Source organism: Schistocerca cancellata, chromosome 1 (genome assembly GCF_023864275.1).
Source record: "Schistocerca cancellata isolate TAMUIC-IGC-003103 chromosome 1, iqSchCanc2.1, whole genome shotgun sequence".
NCBI classification, from domain to species: Eukaryota; Metazoa; Arthropoda; class Insecta; order Orthoptera; family Acrididae; genus Schistocerca; species Schistocerca cancellata.
The window spans coordinates 1089756263-1089770103 of record NC_064626.1 but is presented as its reverse complement, the minus strand read 5'-3'; positions in this window follow the sequence as shown (position 1 = coordinate 1089770103).

The following is a 13841-nucleotide window of genomic DNA, read 5'->3' as shown; positions in this document are numbered from 1 at the left end:
ATTCCCTAATGATCTCCAAAAGGGAACATCACGTGTCTAGCTCCAACTACCATTCTGCATTCAGAGTATGTTAATTCCCATTGTGTGACTATAATTATAGTGAATTGCCTTCTATACACTATACTACCACCATCAGTTTATGTGTTATCTGCTGACTTTTGTCATCTCATTCTACAGCAATAAAATGTTGGTTTACCTGTATTCTTAAAATAATGACCCTCAATTTATGTATTACAATATTTGGAGTAGTCCTTTTTAAAGGATATAGTTTCACCAATATACACCAACATTCAACTATCACAAAAATGCATGCCGTTCCTCTGTAGTCACAAGGCAGTGGACTAAAAAGGTCCACAGCCATAAGATTCCAAAGGCCTTCTGATATTATTGGAAACAAAATAGTACTGTTGGGATCTGGTCCCAGACTCATACAGTCATCGGGTGAGAGCGGGGCAAGATGCAGTGATGAGATACTAGTTATGCTGCAGAGCACCAAACAAACATAATTGACAATAACACATTTTTTAGGTAGTAATACAGGATTGTCTTCCAAAGCACTGCACCGAAGCTGGGCCAGTGGAGTAATGCCTCTTCAATGTTGGAAGGCCGGCTTGCGCTCGTCGTGCAGTGTCCCCAGCACAGCGAAGCATTGGGTGGCAGCTCCTGTGTCATGGACAGCTATCGACTGTGGAATCCAACAGCCTTCAGTTCTGCATATGTCTCCAAAGTTTTCTTGTGGACATGGAAGATTTGCACTCAGGAGTCTCGCTCCAGGTCCACCTGAATTATTCACCGGCTCGCAGGGGTCAGCTCTCGGCCCCCCTTTGGGGAACAGAAGCCAACAGCATGTGTCTACCACAGCAACAGGATGAGCAGTAGTGATGCACACACACTTGAAGGCAGATGATGGACAGATCAAGCCCCCAGCAGATCTCCAGGGTGATGGTGGCCTCTGAGCCCCATCAGCCTTGTGTTGGAAGCTGGCAGTGCAGCTGGCAGCAGCTGCATCCTTAAAGCCGTACATGTGATTCCATAGATGATTGGTAGCTAGGCATACTGACGATCAACCTCCATAGACTTCACTGTCAGTGTACAGCTGCAGCTGACAAGGGCTGAGACTGCTGTGCAGTTGGCAGTCAGCATTCAGCAATTGGTTATTTGTTAAGAAGGACAAGGTATTTATGTTGGCACTTCCATGTGCTCTATGCTCGTGGGAATGGTGATGACATCATGTGTCTTTTTCTTGGTAAATGTTAGTTCAGTCCAGCTCTTGTTCCATGGTCATGGACAGAACTGTTTGTGCAGTAATTACCAATGTCATTTTTGATATGTACAAATGGTACATGGTAAATGTATTCACATGGAGCAGTAAAATCCCCAGTGTTTCAAACAGATCTTTACAATGAATTTGACTACTATTTTTGGTTGCAATTCTTATGGCTCTTTTCTGGAGTTTGAAAATTGTGTTCATATTTTGTACATTTGTTCCTTAAAAAATAATGCCATAGCTAAGAACTGAGTGTATGTATGAATAGTATGTAACTAAAAGACACTGCATGTTACACACTGATGATAGGATTCTAAGGGCATAACAGACTGATGACATTCTGTTTGCAAGTACCTTTGTGTGTTCACACCACTTCAAATCAGAATCAATATTCATTCCTAGAAATTTTGCATTTGTTACACAGTCTGGAGAGGTGCCAACTACATTTAACCCTTTAACTGCTCTGGACGCGCGCCTTTGTACCTATCCCTGTGTGCTTTGAACATGTTTATGTGCGCCACCAGTCTTCTACCTAGTACTCTGACTGTGTCTACGCACAAGGTTCAAAGGCATGCGTGTTAACACATCCAGACCAATTAAAGGGCTAATTTAACATTGTAATTTTCCCTCTTCAAACTGAAATTCACAGCATTAATTTTCTTCATGTTCAATGTAACTTTATTGCTTATTGACCAATCGTAAGCTTCCTTGAGTGTTTCATTTGCTTTCTCTGCAAGGAGTTCTCCTGTTTTCTCAGTGCCTATAATATTGCTGTCATCAGTGACGAGATAATTGAAAACATCCTGAAGAAGATTCAAGCAGAGGGATCAAAGTGTTGATTGTTTATAAAATGTATAATGTGACCCAACAACCCAGAAGATTTTAACTTCAGTGACAGTGGCCACAAAATCCTGCAGACTCACATAATGCATTAATAGTTTAAAATAAAAGTAGAAAGTAGCTGATCTGCTGCCTGTGCTTACATAGTATGTCTTTATCTTCTTGTAGCCATTTAAAACAGACAAATTAGCGTGACAAAATAGAGTTCTTCAAACTCAGTTTTCATCTTTAGCACTGACTATTCGTATTGCCCAAATAGTGGTATGATCCATGATTACAACTTGATTTTTGAGCACAGTTTCAAAGAATTGGAATCAGCAGTAGAATACTGGTGATTTGTTGTAGTATCTGAGCACTAACCATTTTTGAAAAAAGCAGCAAACAGTGTATGGCCTGAGTTTTCTTTCATTTGCTTTTTTAATTTAATATTTTGATTTCATGGATCTTGAAAGTGAGGGAGTCAAAATTTTTCAAACTTTGTTTGATTTATACATGTATAACGGGAAATAATTTGAATAAAAAACTGAAAATCAGTTATCTTATAAATTGGTTATTTTGAGGAGTTTTAACTGTCAGGTTCATCTGCCATTGGAAAATACCGATATAACCGAAAACCCGTTGTTTCAGTGATAACCACCATCCCCAATGGCAGGTGGCAGAAAACCTCAGGGACCAGCTTCATCACTATGTAGTGCACCTCCTAGTGTCATGGTGCTCCGCCTGGAGGGTGCTGGAAGGACAGATGAGGAGAGGGAATTCCATGAGGAGATCAGCAAAAGAGGCAGAATAGGATAGCTGCTTGACAGCAAAGTGAGGGCTATGTGGGATTTGCAGGGGATGTGATTGTGGGATGTGGCACAAAAAATACAGCAATTCACCAGGTCAAGGAGCAGGCCGTAGTGGCAAATTAAACTGGCACCAAGGATTGGATCTGTGATGTTGACAGTGGAGAAAGTCCATGGGAAATCTTGATTGTGGCCTAGGTCAACAGATTGGTTGTGGGAGCAGCAGGTGACAATGACTGAGGCATTAGTTGCAGTGAGGGGTAAGGGGGAATGTGGATGGCAGCTGGAAATTGGTAACAGCTTATGAGTAAAACAGGATATGTCAGATCTGGCATTGACTACATACACCACAGGGAAGGAAATGTTGCTGTTGTCATGTACAAACCAGTCCTGCAAGATGATGTAGCAGCCATGGTTACTTACTGCTGGTCGGCACTGATGTTTGGGTCCCATGGGCATGCTGCATGGCAATTTGCAGGATTGCTGCCAAAACATTCATGGTGCCAGCAGAGACCACCGTGGTCCTGAAAGCTGTGGTAGTCACCAGGTGGCTGGGAGGAGATGGGTGTGCATGCATGGATATTTGCACTAGCGGCTATCAGACTGGCATCCATCAGGTGTACATGTGGCACAAAAGTCACATGTCATACCCACAGTGCTCTTGGGTGTTGCACGACTGAATCAGGACTGATGCATGGGTGGATGGGTGTACGAGTTTGCCATTCATGTGAGTCACTAATGGAGCCATGCCTGCGGGGAAGGGAGAAGTGCCTGAGTTTGCTGCATGTTTGGACAGCCCTGCAAATGACTGCTGCGGTCCTGGGCCATGGTCAGTGAATATGGGCATGCGTGAAGGCTCTGGGTGGTGGTGGAAGTGGTTACTGAGGGGTCAAGCATGTTGAAGTCTCTGTCCTCTAAAATGACCACCGCGCCAGTGTTCGCATCATCGTGCGTGGCCAGATAGTGGCAGCAGATGTTTCAGCCATTTCAGGGATATTAGCTGTTCGGGCATTATGATGTACTCAGTACATGTCAGTACATTCTTCAGATGAAAACAGTGCATGTGTGTTGCAACTGGATGATCCTAGTTGTGGTATCAAATGGTCTTCCACTGTGCCAAAATGGTTGGGCTGTGGTTGGTTTGATGTGATGTCACAAGCCTCCATGGCATCTGTGGGCTCTAGTTGCAAGACCACCAATGTAAACTTTACAGAGTCACTGGTAATGTGGAAACCTGCAAATATTCCTTCAGTGGATGAAAACTGTAGCACGAGGTCATGAGCGTTGAACAGCAGCAGATGGGTGGAGGCTCGGCCTGTATGGAGTTTTGAAGGGGTGGCCTGCATCTGAGCAGTGGTGCCCCCTGTGAGTTCTGTACAGGTGTACAGGTGTTTATAACACCTGAAACTCAGCCATTTGTGTTTGCAGGTCAGGAGTTGTGGAGGAGCGAGAGGTTGTTGGCGATCAGCTGGAACCTTACTGAAAGGGCATGGTACATTGGTGTTGCCATCACATCCATAATTAGTGCTTCAGGTATAGAAGCATTGAATTGCGGGCCGTACTATGCAGTCGAGTCAGTGGAGCAGGTCAGTGGCTTGGTGGTGTACTGCGCACATGACATCAGCAGAAGCGTGACATAGATGGGTACAGACATGGGGTGAGAAGGATGGATGGTGGTTGGCCATGGTGCTTAGCCTTGGCTTGGGTAGTGAATGGAAGTGAAACTTTCTGACTAACAACACCCCATGTACGTCAACAAGCAAGACGCAAGACATGACATGTGCGGAGCATGCAGCAGGGGGGAGGGGGTGCTTTCACTGAATGTAGGCCATTCACTGGGGTAATCAGTGTAAGAAATGGTTTTCTACTCGCTAGCAGAGCTAGAAATATCCTATAAGCAGATTGCTGAAGGATGAGCATATCCTAGGAAAGGAGGAAAATGAAACTAAATGCAATGACGGGCATGATGTATTTACTGAATGAGGTATATCTACCACAGGGGATATTTAATGAATTAACATGTGGGCATGCAATCCACGGTGTTGGTGAGAGTTATACAAAATTTAGGAGAATACACATGTACTATGGCCAAGCTACCATGTCTCAGCCTGAAAAAAAAAAAAAAACACCATTAATGAGCCAAAACAAACACATAGTTACAGAGGGTGAGCTCACTGTTAACTCGAATAGCTTGTAATGCTCATGCTGCGTAGTCACACGAGGCTGACTTGCTGGTATGTAGTCTTCTGGCTGCTCGTACGCCTAGTAGTACTGTATGGCAAGTTGTTAAGTTTTCTGTTGTGTGATTAAACACTACATATCACTCAGCAGTGGCATCCAGAATCACTTGCTTGTTGTCCATAAGTAGTGTGTGAGCCACAAAAAGGCAGGCAGGGAGAGAATCTATGCTGCCAAGGTGCTTGCTACACATTTAATATTTGGTGTCAGCCACATGACTTCTGCTGAAGCATTTGTATAGTGAAGTGTTTGTATAAGTTTATCTTCAACATTTTTTTTACATATTTATTAGTAACAATATATGCTGGTGAGTGATGGAATTTCCAGTAGTTGTCATGTCAAAATGCATTTCTTTTGTCCTAAATTGAGTGCTTTGGTACAATGTGCAACTGTCAGACTTAGTTCTGACCTTCCAACTGGCCAGACAACCAAAAGGTGTATAGTAGCTGTGGCCAAATTCTTGAGGCCAAATGCATGGTGCTCTTTAGCTCTGTGAAACATTAGCAGCTACACCATAAAGAAAATTTTCTCTGTTATGGATATGGAGAACACCATACTACACAAACACCTTAGTTGGTTGCATGTGTGAGGGCACTGATATTAGTGCAAGAATCCTGCCAATGGGTGCCCAAAGCAAGTAAGAAGGGCCCCTGGACCAATGACCTGTGTTCATATACACCAATATAATGTATCAGTTTGTTGAAAATGTACACAAGTTGTTGAATTTCTCTTGACATCTTGGTAAATTTATGCCCTTTTTTGTGGTATTATTAAACAAATTACACCCTTACATATACCTGCTGTTACTCTTCACAGATGAAAGACACAGGAATTTACAGGAGAATGGAGGGCACCAGTTTGATCTCAATTAGTACCCTGTAAGAGATTTGTATATTTTGTGAGACAGTGCATCACATCATCACTTCTGAATTATTTTACAGTGGCATTAAACACATACAGATGCAATTTTGAGGAATATGTGCAGTTTGGGTCTTCAGTCTCAGAGAACTGCTGAGATGTCATTGATTTATGAAGGTTTCCTGGCATTTATGGTATTTTATGTGGTCCACATCACACTACTATGTCATTGCAAAATGAGGAGTTACACCCTCCAACATAAATATCTACTAGTTTCTGACTAATGTATAGATGTTCAACACCAAATAGAATTTTAGAAAATACAAAGGAAAGGTGGGATAAATAATGAATAATAATGGTTTACTGTAAACTGAGCATCGTATACCCAAGTCTTTTGGGATGCCCAGACGAAAAAGTTTGTTTTTTGATTGGAGTAGATTCTGATCAACATTGTTATTGGATATGTAACTTACATTGATGCGCCAAAACATTATGACCACTGCCCACTGCCAGACTGAATGCCATCTCGTGGTGATGGGTGGCTTTGCAGTCACATAATGTGGAAAAGAGAGTATACAAGCTGAGCAGAGAGAAATGGGGAATCATTCTATTGATGACATGGGCTCCAAATGTGGAAATCCACTGACATAAGAGACTGACAAAGAGCAGATTGTTGTGGCTCAGCATTTAGGAATGAGCATCTCAGAAACTATAGAGTTGGTTGGCTGCTCCTATGCTACTGCTTTGAGCAGCTATGGAAAGTTGCTGAAGGATACCCATGTCTCGTCCTGTAATGTGGAGGCAGTGATCATAGGCAGATCTGACAAAGTACAATACTGGTGCAGGCACAAGTAGTTTCTAGCTCCATTCACAACCCTTTGTAGAACACGAGGCTCTGCAACACATGACTCCAGGGTCTTCCAGTGTTAACCCAGTGACAATGTGCAGTAGGCATGGGACTATCAGAATTGGATTGTGAATTCGTATCATCTCTGCAACACATGACTCCAGGGTCTTCCAGTGTTAACCCAGTGACAATGTGCAGTAGGCATGGGACTATCAGAATTGGATTGTGAATTCGTATCATCTGATAGGATTAGTCACATTTCCTTTTACGTCATGATCATGTTCCTGTACACTGTGATCCAGGCAAACAGATACTCAAAACATGCGTCATACCGTGGACACAGGCTGCTGGGAGTGGGGCAGTGAGAGGGAATATTATGCTATAGAGAATATTCACACGGGCTTCTGCAGAATACAGGGTAGTAATGAAAGGCACTATGAAAGTTGCGGAGTGTGAGCAGTACTGCAGACCACCTGGAGCCCTTTATACTTGCTGTATTCCCCAAGGGCAGCCACAAGTCTCAGCAGGGTAACTGTCCATTTCACAAGGCCATGAGCACGATGGTGAAATTCCCCTGATGTCTTGGTCACCGAATTCACCTGATCTGAACCCAATTGAACACATCTGTGGCAGTATCAAGTACTAGCTTCACAGCACAAACTATCAGCCAGTAATTTATGGGAATTTTGCGACCTGTACGTAGATTTTTGGTGCCATGTTCCTCTAGAAACCTAATAAGGACTCGTGGAAGCCATATCATACAGAATTACTGTCAACACAGGATGAATTACAGGTAGAGTTCCCAACTGCACAATTCAGAAAGTAGTGGAGATTTTGAATCACAGACAGGCACAACTAAAATACTACTAAACACACAAGTTTTGGCCAGAAGGTAGGTTTTATTTTAATGATTGCTGCACAGCCTGTGCTGTCTGATCCTTGCCACCAACACCAGATTTTCTGAATTGCACAGGTGGGGTCTCTCACTGATGTTTATCCTATGTTGCTGTTACCCTCGAGGTCTCAACCTACATTAGTCATTGTCCTTCACTCACCCATCCCTTCTGTCTCCATTCCACAGCCTTCTATTCGACAAGTGCACCCACTTCTCTCCTTTCCCACTCTCATCCTGCCCTCCATCTAACCTCCTGACTGTACCTATCTGTCCTACCCTCTCTTCATCTCATCCTTGTATGCTCCAATAAAAAGCACTTTACCTTCCTCTTCCTCCCCCTTCCTGCCCCAGCCTCTCCTTACCCCTCCGCCCAGACTGCTTCTACCATCATGCGCAGTTGCTTGCAGTCTGGCCTCAGCAGCCAGAGACAGTGGTTGTGTGTGTGTGTGTGTGTGTGTGTGTGTGTGTGTGTGAGAGAGAGAGAGAGCTTTTTTTGCATGAATGTGTGTTTTTATGTTGTCTATTTCAGAAGAAGGCCTTCTGGCAGAAAGCTTACATGTTGAATCTTATTGTTGTGCCTCTCTGCGACTCAACATCTGTTATATGGTGAGTAGCAACCTATCCTTTTATTCCATCCTGCATTTTCCATTTTTAGAACTACTGCTGTATTGCATTCCAAAGAGAAACTAAGACACTATTAAGCAGATGGTCATAATGTTTTGTCTCATTTCCCTGTTTGAGAATGTTTTTTAATATTTGGTTCTGAAATTCCCCTTGGAACATTTATTGCCAGTAATTTTATGTATCTAAAGTTTTAATACTTCTTGGCCTGAGTTTATGTATAGTATGTTAGTCTGCAGCCTAATTTATTGTTTTGAAAGAGGCTATTTTTATATAGATTCATTTATTTATTTATTCATCCACTCACTCTTTGCCTGTGTACTTTATCTTTTGACATTGTATCAGGGCTTAGTTACAACAAATATAAATTTACAATAATGACATAGGATCACACTGTACAGCCACATAAAATGTTATATAACTATATGTATTATTGCATTGCAATGTAACATCTGAAACTTTACATTTTACATACGCAATCATTACGCAAGGTGTTCCATATAGACCTGTCCTGGAAAATATTTACACTAAGATGAATATTTTCTAATGCATAACAGTGCATGTTCAGCAGGTTTACATACCCTGACAGGCTGAAAAACGTCACATCTAAAGAAATGAAAAACTGAGAATTCGTAAGTTCTTATTCTACATCACTCAGAAGTCACCAGAAGAACTCAACATTTGAAAGTTCAACTGGATACAGTAACTCGTGCGTGGCATTAAATTTGTGAGGATACAGAAGCAGATAATTTTTAATAGTGTTTTGCTCAATGGTTTCGTAATTCACACCTGCACAGATAAACGGTGTTAAGATTTCGTCAGACTTTGTTCAAGTCTTTTCTTCATTCAAGCAATATTTTCTGGAATTCAGACTCTTTTTGGATAGTTACAGTTCACATTCACTACAGACCCTGTCCCATGCCATTTTGCCAATAAGTTTTGCAATGCAGATTTTGCTTGAGGTTTTGTCAAAACAGTTCAAATCTTAAACTCTTTTACAAACAGTTTCCCACACATTAGCATTACACTTGACAAAGAACATGTTTTTTATCATGAGTTGTTATTTTTGTGCTGCATTCCACTGGTCACTAAACACATCTGCTCATCTGACTCATTCAAAAGTAATGACACAGTGAAGTACTCAGGACAAAGTATGTGGGAGATGCATATGCACAGGTATGTGACATTAACTGAGTAGTGCATTGGAAGCACTGTTCCCAACATTTTCTGTGATGGGTAGTTCTCCTGTATATTAACTAGTGTCTGTTCTATGTAAGTCTTATAAATATATTCAGAGCCATTTTTATTTTCCCCGCCCTGTGTGTGCTTATATGTGGGATACTCTCTTAAGCATTATTTTAATTCCTTAAATGAAATTTGTACACACACACAGTGCGTACAGTTAAAATATTATCTTGTATGAAAGCTTGTCTACAGGACTGTCTGCATGGCACATTTGCTATACACTTCATTCACTTTTTCTGAATTACAAATATTACTTTTAAGTACCTGATTTGTGCCCTCATCATGAATTAATTGAATACAATAGATATGGGATCACAGGGGTCGCTGTTCATCATACTGAGAAGCTTCACTTGCTATTTTGTGGGTAAGGAAGATCTGGGAACTTTTCTTTTTACACAGTGCATCTGCCTCAAATCCGCCCCCCCTCCTCTCCCCACTCTGTGCAATCCCAGTTTTAAATGCTTATTTGCTCTTTAATTATTTTAACAAAAAGACAGCTGACAAATCTGCCATTGCACAGATATTCATTTTGACAATTTTCTGTTAGAAATGAAAACAAAAAATGAATGGTATTTGTAGTACAATATGGAAAAAATTTAATTTGCATGTATTCATGAAACCACCTTTGAAATTATGTTTTTGTGTGTTCTAATAGTTTAATTCATAAGTTCATTCCATATTTTAGTATGAGGGTTCACTGAAAAGTAATGCCTCCACCTTTGTAGCTCTTCACAGTTGGTAGCATTGGTATGGGGCAGGTACTGGCTTGTTCCGTAGCCTCATCTCTACAGCTCCAGTTGGTGGGAAGCCTTAGCATTGAACTGTTGTGTTGTTACAGTGTAATGTATGAAACCCTGCGCAGACGCTTGGTCAATGCGATTTAAGCAATGTGTAGTCATTGAATTCTTGACAGCAGAAGGTGTCACACCAAAGGAGATTCATCAGAGAATGAAAGCAGTTTATGGTGATTGTGTTGATGTGAGTACTGTGCGTCATTGGGTGAGTAAGTTTAAAGATGTTGAGGCGGGAACATCTGACCTGCGTGACAAACAAAGAGTTGGACATCCTGTGACAGCATCCACCGAGTTTCACAAGAAAAATGTTGACAGATTGATTCAGGATGATTGTCACATCATTCAGAGAGAAACTGCAAGCACAATTGGCAGTTCACAAGAACATGTGGGTCACATTATTGCACAATGCCAAACCACACACTTCACGTGCCACTTCAGCAGAACTTCAGAGACTGAATGGCATCCACCATACAGTCCAGAGTTAGCACCGTCTGACTTCCATCTGTTCCAGATAATGAAAGACGATCTGCATGTCATCATTATGCTTCTGATGAAGACGCAGAGAGAACTGTGAGGATGTGGTTGCGGAAACAGTGTGTTAACTTCTTCCGTGACAGCTTCAGAAAACTTTTTCATCATTGGCAGAAATGTATCCAGTTGGCTGGTGATTATGTGGAAAAGTGAATATTGGCAATTAAAGATTACATTCTAAGGATTATTTCTGCATTTGATTTATTAAAATATTCCTTTCCAAACCCAATTAATGAAGGTGGAGCCATTACTTTTCATTCAACCCTCGTATTTGAGAGTTTTAATATTGCATTTTAACAATTGTAACATGTACATTGGCACAGTCTGTAGCACAATAATCATTTGTTTGTATGTTTTGGATGGCTGGTAACCACTGATTACAGCTCAGTCAGTCATCAGCCTTCATTGGTAAAGCACCAGGAGACTAGAAAGTCACATATTTAGCTTTTCTGTTTGCGTTTATAGCTTAATTCATAAATTCTTTGTGTATTTTTGTGTGCTTGCATAGTTTAATTCTTAAATTCATTGCATATACTTGTATTTGAGAAGGGTAGTATTAGATTTTTGTGATGGTCATGTACATTCACACAGTCTGTAGTGCAGTAGTCCTTTGTTTGTATGTTTTGGCTGGCTAGTGACCATTGACTCATTCAGCAGCCAGCTTCCATTGCTGAAGGACCAGGAGATTAGAAAGCTACATATTTAGCTTTTTCTGTTTGATTCCATAGCTTAATTCTTAAGGTAGTGGTAGGATGGATGGATGTGTGCATGCTGCATGTAGACGTAAGGGGAGCTGGCTGCAGTTTGCGAATAGTTGAAGATGCTTATTGCCGCAGTCAGCTGTCTGCTGTCTCAGGGAGCAGTAGCAATGGAGTACCTGGTGCACTGCATGGGACACGTCAGGTGTCACTTGTTTTTCTCATGGGCTCTGCTGTCAAGGCACCTTCCACTATACCTAACATGAGGAATTTGCACTTGCTGCAGAATGAGTGGTGGGTTGTTACGTGGTTTGTGTTGCTTGCGGCAGAAAGTCAATGTGGAGATTGGCCATCTGTCCTTGCCCATTCACTCCTTGAATGGACAGGTGGTCTCTCCTTTAGCAATAGCCAAGCAGGCATGCGGGGGAAAGAGTTTTATTAGTTATTGGGAGTGCCAATGTCAGGCATCTTATAGAGCCCTTTAGGGTAATAGTATCCAGGGCTGGAAAATAAATCCAATGTGCATCTAGTGTGTCTGCCGGAGGCCTCATCAGAGTATGGAGGACCTAGCCTGTCACTATCCAGGGTGCAGGGTGCAGCAGTCTGCAAGTTGTTGCTCATGGTGGCACCATTGACACCTGTCACTCGGGCTCTGAGGTTATCCTCGGTTCCCACAGGTGACTGGCAGAAACAGTGAAGACCTTGCTCAAGGGGTGCAAGCAGAGCTGACAATTTGCAGCATTGTACCCAGAGTTGATTGGGGTCCTTCAGTTGGCTATTGAGTGAGCAGGGTGCAGTCGTCTGCAAGTTGTGGCTCACGTCGGCAACTGTGTTGCCTGTCACTTGGTTTCTGAGGCCATCCTCAGTTCATGTGGATGGCTGGCAAAAATGATTGTGTACATGATGCAAGCAGAGCTCATAATTTGCAGTAGCACTCCCAGAATTGATCGGGGTCCTTTAATTTAGAGCAAAGTGGAGGGTCTCAACCAAAAGCTCTGTTGATTCCGTTATGGTCTTGGCTGCATGTATTGGACCTGCATTATGGGATGGAGAATTGTGGGACTTTCATTGATAGGTCAGGTGTGCACTACATGAAGGAAGCAACTACTTGCATAGCAGAGTACTTGTGGAGTGCACATGGTTTTTTTTTTAGGCTAGGCAGTAGTTTGAGGTCCTCTGAAGAATGCTTGCCAATTGATATGCAAAGAGCAAAATCATATCATGTACAAAGTAGAGACAGTTTGACTATCAAAATATTAACAAGAAATATATTTAAAAAGAAAGATGATGAGACTTACCAAACAAAAGCGCTGGCAGGTCGATAGACACACAAACAAACACAAACATACACACAAAAATCTAGCTTTCGCAACCAACGGTTGCCTCGTCAGGAAAGAGGGAAGGAGAAGGGAAGACAAAAGGATATGGGTTTTAAGGGAGAGGGTAAGGAGTCATTCCAATCCCGGGAGCGGAAAGACTTACCTTAGGGGGAAAAAAGGACAGGTATACACTCGCGCACACACACACACATATCCATCCGCATATACACAGACACAAGCAGACATGACTCCTTACCCTCTCCCTTAAAACCCATATCCTTTTGTCTTCCCTTCTCCTTCCCTCTTTCCTGACGAGGCAACCGTTGGTTGCGAAAGCTAGATTTTTGTGTGTATGTTTGTGTTTGTTTGTGTGTCTATCGACCTGCCAGCGCTTTTGTTTGGTAAGTCTCATCATCTTTCTTTTTAAATATATTTTTCCCACGTGGAATGTTTCCCTCTATTATATTAACAAGAAATTGTTGAAATATTCATAACAAAGTTTCTGACCACTGCCCTCTGGGAAATTTGTCACACTCACATTATTCTTGGAACTAATAGCTAGCTGAAACCCGAAGCAGAAAGCTCCGAAATATTTAATGAGGCATGGAAATGTATGGAAAAGACAGATTAGACACCATAGGTGGGGGAGTGTTCACTGCTGACAAAAATATTGTGTTTATTGAGGTCAGTGTTGAGTCTGACTCTGAAATTATTTGCATGTGAGAGAGCAGGCCTAGGGTAATTAACAGATGTTTTTATCATCCACCTGAGTTTTAGAATCATTCAAAGAAAGCCTATGCTCAGTAGTGAGACAGTACCCAAATCATGCCATATTAGCTGGAGGCGACTTCGGTCTTCTGAGTATATACTGGAATGTCTGTGGATTCACTGTTGGTGGTATGG